The sequence below is a fragment of the Electrona antarctica genome (genome assembly GCF_951216825.1).
Source record: "Electrona antarctica genome assembly, chromosome: 24".
Taxonomy (NCBI): domain Eukaryota; kingdom Metazoa; phylum Chordata; class Actinopteri; order Myctophiformes; family Myctophidae; genus Electrona; species Electrona antarctica.
This window is the reverse complement of record NC_136803.1, coordinates 28,353,937-28,362,989: the sequence shown is the minus strand read 5'-3', so window position 1 is coordinate 28,362,989 and position 9,053 is coordinate 28,353,937.

Below are 9,053 nucleotides of genomic sequence, written 5' to 3'. Positions count from 1 at the left end.
GGCGGCTGCTCTAAGTACAATACATTTCATTACTATTAACCCATTTAGGCCTGACCTCAACATTTAAAAAAAGTTCTGAAATAAATATTTTCACGATTTTTCAAAAATAGCAGACCTACAAGCTCGTAGCGCGCCACTCGGTGGCGCGCTCTGAGCTTGTAGATCTGCTATTTTTCAATAGCTAAATTATAACATAATGTTTAAAACACCAAAAGGGGTTCCCGCCCAAAATGGGTTAATTACACGGCTAATTAGTCCAATTAATTAATCCGTGGCTTCACAGCGAGGTGGCCTGGAGTGTGTCGACAGGCTGTGCTGCCGGTGTTGTTCAACAGGTCTGTCTCTAGCCTTCAATTACACCCTGCTTAATTACGAGTATAGGACAGACCCCTCCGCGCACGCACGCACGCACGCACGCACGCACGCACGCACGCACGCACGCACGCACGCACGCACGCACGCACGCACGCACGCACGCACGCACACGACTGAGGAAAACTGTATATTTGCACCTGATGTATATTTGACTATAGGTACAAGTAATTACCTCAGCACCATTATTGTGCCTATATGACTTTATAGGCCTACATGTTATTCACATTTTCCTATAACTCACATTTGTATATATTGTTTTAATCATTTTTTTATCCCACGATTTTTTGCAACCCATTTTTTTCACCCCGCAGTGTCAATTATCTAATGTAATCCTGGGCGCTATACACTTCCTCTGCCAACCTGGGGAGGGCAGCAACGGGTTGACCTCATGCTTCCTTCTATGTATGAGGAGTCCATACATAGAAGGACCCCCACCCCCCCAACACGGATTTGTACCACTCACTTCACACGGTGTGATTTTTTTCTTTTTTTTGAGCGGTGCCTCCGCTCCATGACGCAGCTATGTGTGTCCCTATGTGTGTACGTACGTGTCTGTCCGAGCACGGACAGCTGCAACACCTAAAGTGGCCAGTAGAGTACAGCACAGAGTAAAGCTACCCAGAGTACACTACAGTACGAGCCCTGGGGACACACACTATCTCTATCATTTCTCGAAGATTTTGTCCAAAAATAATCAAAGCACAGCTAGTACAGTATAGCGAGCACAGTACACTACAATACAGGATACAGAGCACAGTACAGTACAGTAACTACAAAAAAATGTATAGTTGCACCGCTCAGTTCACACAGGTATGATTTCTTTATTGAACAATGAAAATGCAATCGTGGGGAGCTTTCACGACACTCCTGTACACTCGTTCAGCTCAGTTTGAGTAAAGTTTGAGTTTTGAATAATATTGAACTGGGGCAGTTATGAGTTAAATACCCATTCTAGACCCCTTTTGGTGTTTTAACTAAGCATTATGTTATACTTTAGCTATTGAAAAATAGCAGATCTACAAGCTCATAGCGCGCCACCGAGTGGCGCGCTATGAGCTTGTAGATCTGCTATTTTTGAAAAATCGTAAAACGACTATGGGCATAATACAGTGAGCAAGCATATAGTATGTCTTTCATAAACGCTCTCTCTCTCTCCCTCTCTCTCTCTCTCTCGCACGCACGCACGCACGCACGCACGCACGCACGCACGCACGCACGCACGCACGCACGCACGCTTTCACCACACCCATTAGTGTCACCTGACCCTCAGCAGCGACAGGAACAAGTCAGATAGCCAACTACAGGAGGACATTGAGATGGAGAGATTGGGACGGGAGGATAAAGGTACTGACAGGGGGACAAAGGATGCTGGGAGGGATGGAGGGATGGGGGGGGGGGCATGGAGGGAGACCGCTGTGCACTTCTCTGCCTGCAGCAATAAAGTCAGGCCAAGTCCAGTGTTGATTTCGTCGACTAAAACCAAGACGAAAAATGTCTGTCGACTACCTTTTTTCGCTGAGGAAAACTAAATGGAAACTAAATGAAAACTATATGATGACTAAAACTTAGACTGAATATATTGACAATTTCATCAACAAATAAAAACTAGACTAAAATGTTAGTGGACAAGAGATCCAGTATAAGTCATTTTACACTTGGTTGCATGCTGAAAATAGCAGATCTACAAGCTGTATTTTGGCGGGTTATTGATGATAAAAATAGCTGATCTACAATCAGCTATTTTGTGTAAAAAGTCATTACAACGGCATCAATAAGTCGACTAAATCAACTGTAGATTTAGTTGACTAAAATCTTATGATATTTAGTCGACTAAAACTAAACTAACACTAAAACATTCCGGGTGACTAAAACTAAATGAAAACTATGAAGAGACTATGACTAAAACTAAAATCTAAATTTGCTGCCAAAAATAACACTGGTGGAGTACTGAGCACTGCGTATATACTGTAGTGTACAGATTTTGTTCCAGTAAGTAACCTTACTTCAGTTCAAATCAATTCAATTCCAATCTAATCCAAACCAACCTATATAACCTGCACTGCAAACCAGTTCAACTCCAACTCCAACTCAAAGGTGTCTTATTCTCATTTAGGCCTGACGTCGAAATTGAAAGATTCTGACAGTTTTCTGGTGCTCAATATTTCATGTCAAGGATCCCAAACATTATATGTAATTGGTCACCGACCTCCATCTGAAAATATGTTGTTCCAGAGACCTCCTAGAAACAAATATTTGAGTTAAAAATGTTCGCTCTGAAAGAATATAATAAATTCCAAATTTGCGCCACATTTTCACATATTTTTCATAAATAGCAGACCTACAAGCTCGTATTAGAGAATGTAGAAGAATTGATATTTTGATCTACGTTTGCCTGTTATCTCTCCTAAGGCATGGAACATTTGGAAATGTGGACATATTCTTTCGTTTTTGGGGTCTGCAAGGCTAAATCTCATGAAATGGTCCCGTGGCTCAAATGCAGAATATTTATATAAATGGGCCTTGAAATGAAAAGGGTTGAAAACCACTGAGCTATATACAGTTATGTGAAATAAATCAAACCCAACAAAACCCCGTGTTGCACGCTGTCGCGCAGAAATGCCTTCAAAATGGAATAATCTCAAAATGAGGGCGAGAGAAAGAAGCCCATATAGGGCAAGAAAAGAAGCGGTGTAATAAGGTGATGGGTTCATTACTGAAAGAGGAAGATTCAACACTTGGCTCATCTTGAGCTGAATGATCGCTGTGTTTGTTGTCTGGATCGCCAACATCGACTCCGCGTGGCCTTGAGCACGAATTGAAATAAATCTTTGCTTGGCACGGCTTTTGTTGAAACTAATACAATTATTAAAAGGACCACAATGAAATGCATTGATTCTTTTTCCTCTCTCTCTCTCTCTCTCTCTCTCTCTTGACCATGCAGCATTATGGGAAATTTTGATTTAAGAAGTATGTGATGAGTCTGAAGCTGTTTGGCCTTGAAGCACAACACTGTGCAAAGCCGACAGAGAGAGAGAGGCGCGCGTGCACAAGTTTGCTCTGTTTGGATGCGTAGACCTGTGTGCACGTGACACATTTTATGTCACAAGTGACTAAATCGTGTTCTTTATAATGTAACTGTGCATTGCCATTGATGCAACATTATGGCCTAATGATTAACCCATTTAGACCTTACATCGAAATTTAAAAAATGTCTTCTAAATCATGACAGTTTTCTGAAATACCCATGTTTCTATATCAGTGGTGCTCAATATTTCATGTCAAGGACCCCCAGGAATTATCTGTATTTGGCCGCCGACCCCCCATCTGAAAATATGTTGTTCCAGGGACCCCGACAGAAGCAACGCTTTGAGTAAAAACGTGAAAGCCATCAACAGGTGGCTGAAGGAATATATTTTCAAAGATTTGCGCCACATTTTCGCGATTTTTCAAAAATGGCAGATCTACAAGCTCGTAGCGCGCCACTCGGTGCCACGCTACGAGCTTGTAGATCTGCTATTTTTTAAAAGCTAAAGTAGAACAGAATGCTTAAAACACCAAAAGGGGTTCCCGCCCGAAATGGGTTAAGCTATAAATTACTTAATTAAGTGGCATTATTTACTGTACACTTGTACAGTATGTCACTCCGTCTGCAATGATTCTATAAGGTGACTGTGAAGTGAGATTTCTCCAATTTGGTGCAACCAAATGTTACCATGTGTCACCAGTGACAGAACACATGGTGTGAAAAGAACAAGTGAACTGACCTACTGCGGAATTTGTTGTTTGGTGAAAGGTCAACGTTTCGGATGAATGTGTTGATAATATTTAAGCATTATTACACGACAGCGTGTTCTTTATTGTCATTAATGCACGCCTGCAGTTCCGAAAGGTACATTTGAATACATTTTGTACATTCCGGTACATTTTGAATTCCGGACTTTCACAAACACATGAGATGCACAAAGGCTGGGCTCAGAAGCTCTCTCTGCCGCGTGAGGAGAGTGGAGACGGGGGCTGAGGTGAGGTGGTCTCCACACACAGGCACACACACACAGGCACACATACACAGGCACACACACGCACACACGGAGAGTGGAGACGGGGGCTGAGGTGGTCTCCACACACAGGCACACACACACACACACAGAGAGAGTGGAGACGGGCACTGAGGTGGACTCCACACACACACCCACAGGCACACCCACACCCACGCACAGGCACGCACGCACCCACGCACACACGGAGAGAGTGGAGATGGGGGCTGAGGTGGAGGTGGTCTCCTCCACCTCAGCCCCCCATCTCCACTTCTCCTCTTCTTCTCGTCTCGTCCAAGGTCCCTGAGAACAATGGCAGCCGCGCGGGAGACAGCTCACAACGTGACTCAGTGGCCCTGACAGCGCCCTGACGCACACCAGCGCATACCACACGCACGCACGCACATGCACGCGCGCACACACACACACGCACACGCACACGCACACACACACATACACACACACACACACACACACACACACACGGTAACTCACACACACAAATGTGCAAACTGACTGCACACACGCAAACGCACATGTGCGAGCGCACACGCACACACACGCCCTCGGAAGGAAGCATTGGCTGACAAGGCCATTCACTTAAATGCTACAAAGCTAATTAAGGTGCAATAATTACTACCGTGAGGCTCTATTAGACACACACACACACACACGAGCACACACACACACACGAGCGTGCACACACACACACACACACACACACACACACACACACACACACACACACACACACACACACACACACACACACACACACACACACACACACACACACACACACACACACACACACACACACACACACACACACACACACACACAGATCAACATCAATGCACAGACATGAGTCATGGTCGAGGGGGGGGTGTGTGTGTGTGTGTGTGTGTGTGTGTGTGTGTGTGTGTGTGTGTGTGTGTGTGTGTAAGGTGATTTATCATGACAGATAGCCACCATAATGAAATCAACAACACTCACTTATCCACTCAGTGCCATCATGACCAACACATGACAGATGGCTTCATGAACACCTCATTTGCTAAATTAAGATATATTAAGTCAGATCATTTTGTGGTGCGTGTGTGCGTGCGTGCGTACATGCGTGCATGCATGTGTACAGGAGATCCATCCATCATATTGCGTTGATAAGGCACCTTTCTATATAATCACCACGGGGCGGCGCAGTGGATCAGCGGTAGAGTGGCCGCTTGGGAAGGTTCCCGGTTTGATCCCGGGCGGGCTCCCCCGGAGTTAGTGTCGAAGTGTCCTTGAGCAAGACTCTGAACCCATAAAGTAACTACAGTAATATATAAAAGGCATTAAAAAGCTCCAAATACATCTTAAAAGCAAATAAAAATACAATCAAACAAACAAACAGGACGTCATCAAATTAAAATGAAGCTTGGCTGTTATTAAAAGCCAAGTCGAAAACGTGAGTCTTAAGCGAGGATCATGAAAGGCGCTGTATAAATCAAGCTATTATTATTATTAATATTATTATTATTAACACATGTATTATGTAGGTATATTCCGTCATATAAAATCCAGCTCTGCTTCTGACGGAATACTCCGTTATTAACCGTTTTCGTCCGTAGGACGGCTCCACACGTCCTAGGGAACCCAATCGACGTGTACAAAGGACGTGTGTACACGTCCTAGCGCGTCAATTATATCAGGCGAGAGAAGAATATTCTGAATTTTTTCCTTTTTTAATTTTTGACTGAGACTCTCAGGCGCCCGTAGCTTCGCTCTGCCTTCATATTGCTTAGCGTTCGGTTAGCTGTTAGCGCGGCAGAAAGAATGCCTCGTCTCTCCTAATCCAGGGCGCTCTCCGTGGTTTTGATCTGATGCGCTTCATGCGTTTCTGACTGAGGCGAAGTCATTGAAATTGTTTTAATTTTCGTTTTGTCATGTCATGTGAAAGCAGGGAACCACAGCTTCAAATTGACATATTGGTTGTTCAGTTTGACCCACCAGTTTTGGAGATATGGCTTGCAGAAAACAGCGAGTTGAGAAAACAGGCTTGAGCGGTTCACTTCGGTGGTCTCTAACATTACACCTAGCTACATGTTTAAGCATTTATTTCATATTTACATGTCGATTTCAGCTCTGACACTTATTTCAGACATATATGTGAAGAGTCTGCCTGCAGTGCTATTAACTCATTTTGGATTAAAAAATAAATAAATCTCTTTCTCCTCCCCTGAACAGTGACTGTGTCTCTTCCCTCTAAATCTACGGCGCTCTCCATGGTTTTGATCGAAACACCGATGTTCATGTCATCATTTATTTTCTTTTTTTTTTAAATGTTTTATCCCAACATTTTGTAACCCATTTTTTTCACCCAGTGTCAATTATCTAATGTAATCCTGGGCGCTACACTGGGGGGGCAGCGGACTGACCTCATGCCTCCTTCTATGCATGAGGAGTCCAAGCTGCTTCTTTTCACCCGACAGGGGAGAGTTTCCCCGGCCGGACGTACAGTAGCGCGTGGAAGGAACACGTTATTCCGACCAGTTCCTTTCCCCTCCATCGGGCGCCCCGGCTGGCCAGGGGGAGGTAGTTTAGAGACCAGGATTACGGCATGTTTTTGTGAGGGTACCTACCCTAGGGGACACAGGGAGACTCCACACAGAAAGGCCCTTTGGCCAACCCCGCCTCGGGTATGGGCACTGATGACATGTCATAATTTCTGACTTAAACAAGCATCTCGTTGGGTATATTAACGCTTCTAGAGAGATTTCAGATGAGGTAGCACGATGTAGTAATGGAACATTTCACCGGACCAGGATTTGGGGGGATGGAAGGCGGGAAGGCGGGGCTTTTCAGAGTAAAATCTGCGTCATCTGCTGGGCACTCGAGGGCCTTTATTTGGAAGCAAATTCCCCGGCAGACAATTTGTTAATAACTGCTGAAGGATGCGGTGCAAATCAATGAGATGTCCTGTCCACGCAGTAATGGATGCTATGGAGACAATGCTCTACGGAAGGATGTTTTACGGAGGGAAAACGACGGATAGTTCACAGAAATGGCGCACACACACACACACACACACACACACACACACACACACACACACACACACACACACACACACACACCCCCCCCCCCCCCCCCCCCCCCACGGGACCTTGAGGCAAAGTAAAGAGCGTGTGTCATCCTGTTTACTGGGAGAGAGATAATACTCTAGTCCTTGTTATTGATTTCTCCCCGTTTCACTCTCCTCTCCTACTGCCGTATAAATATTAGGCTACATTCACCATTAAAACTGAAAACACTACATCGATAGAACACCGCGCGCGCGCGTGCGTGCGTGCGTGCGTGCGTGCGTGCGTGCGTGCGTGCGTGCGTGCGTGCCATATTACGGCTGCCATTATTACCATGGTCTGTAGTATTGAAAGTGCTGAACTATCTTTGTCAACCAAAACTCTTTAAGAAGACGAACATTTTGGCATGCTCAGCTGTCTGCGTCCGTGTGTGTGTGCGTGCGTGTGTGCGTGCGTGTGTGCGTGCGGCGCAATTTCCAAAGAAGTGACTGATTGAAAATCATCAGGATGTTGTGTTGGACTGTTGGTACTATAGACCTCCTTTTGGTCAGTGCCTTAATACCCCTTATCCCTAAACTTCTTTGCCTTTTTTTCCTATTTTGTTTTTTTACATTTTAAAATTGTTCAACTAGCTGATCCACAACTTGTGAGCTTGTAGAACGGCTATTTGAACTATATTCAAACAACCTGAAGACGACCGTACAAGGTTGAAACGTGGGTCATCTGCCATTTAACCCAATTAAACCGTAAAAGCCTCTGCATAATTTTAGATTTTTGCGTCACGATCTTTGAACATTGCGTATAAGAACTGCTGATCTGGAGGGCATTTGTAGAATGGGCCTCAGGTCTTGATGCAGGGTTTAACGTTTTGGATCATTTAAAGTGATTTAGCTGCTTTTACAGTTTGTCTCCAAATGTGCGTTATTTTTGTTTCTGAAGGTTCCTAGTCTTCCCCAATCTAAACCTAATACTCATTGTGTGTGTGTGTGTGCGTCGTGTGTGCGTGCGTGCATGCGTGCGCATCTCTGTGTACAGTATGTCTGTGTGTTCATACGTCTAACCCAACACAGGGAATGCCATGCATTCCATCGTGCGCATCGATTCATCTGCTAAGCCTTTACGTCACACGTATGCGCGCACACACACACAAACACGTATGCGCGCACACACACACACACATATGCGCGCACACACACACACACGTATGCACACACGTATGCACACACACACACACACAATGAAGTGCTGCACAGGTCAAAGTTAAGGCTAAAGCTGCTTTCAGACCTGAATATATACTGTATATATTCACCTCGGTTCGTCCCGTTTGTACATGCAGGTTGCGCAATTCTCGTCTTTGCATTGACTGTGTGTGTAATCGCGCCGCTCTAACCATCCAAGTCTGAACGCACCTTTAGTAGAATCCAGGATCCTGCATGGTGAATCATAAAACCTTTGCACTGCGCAAAAAGCATGGAATACGGATGTGTATATTACAGGAAACTCCCGTTAAACTTTCCAACAAACTCCCGAATTGTACCATCACACCTGTATATTACCGTATATAACTGTATATGCTGCT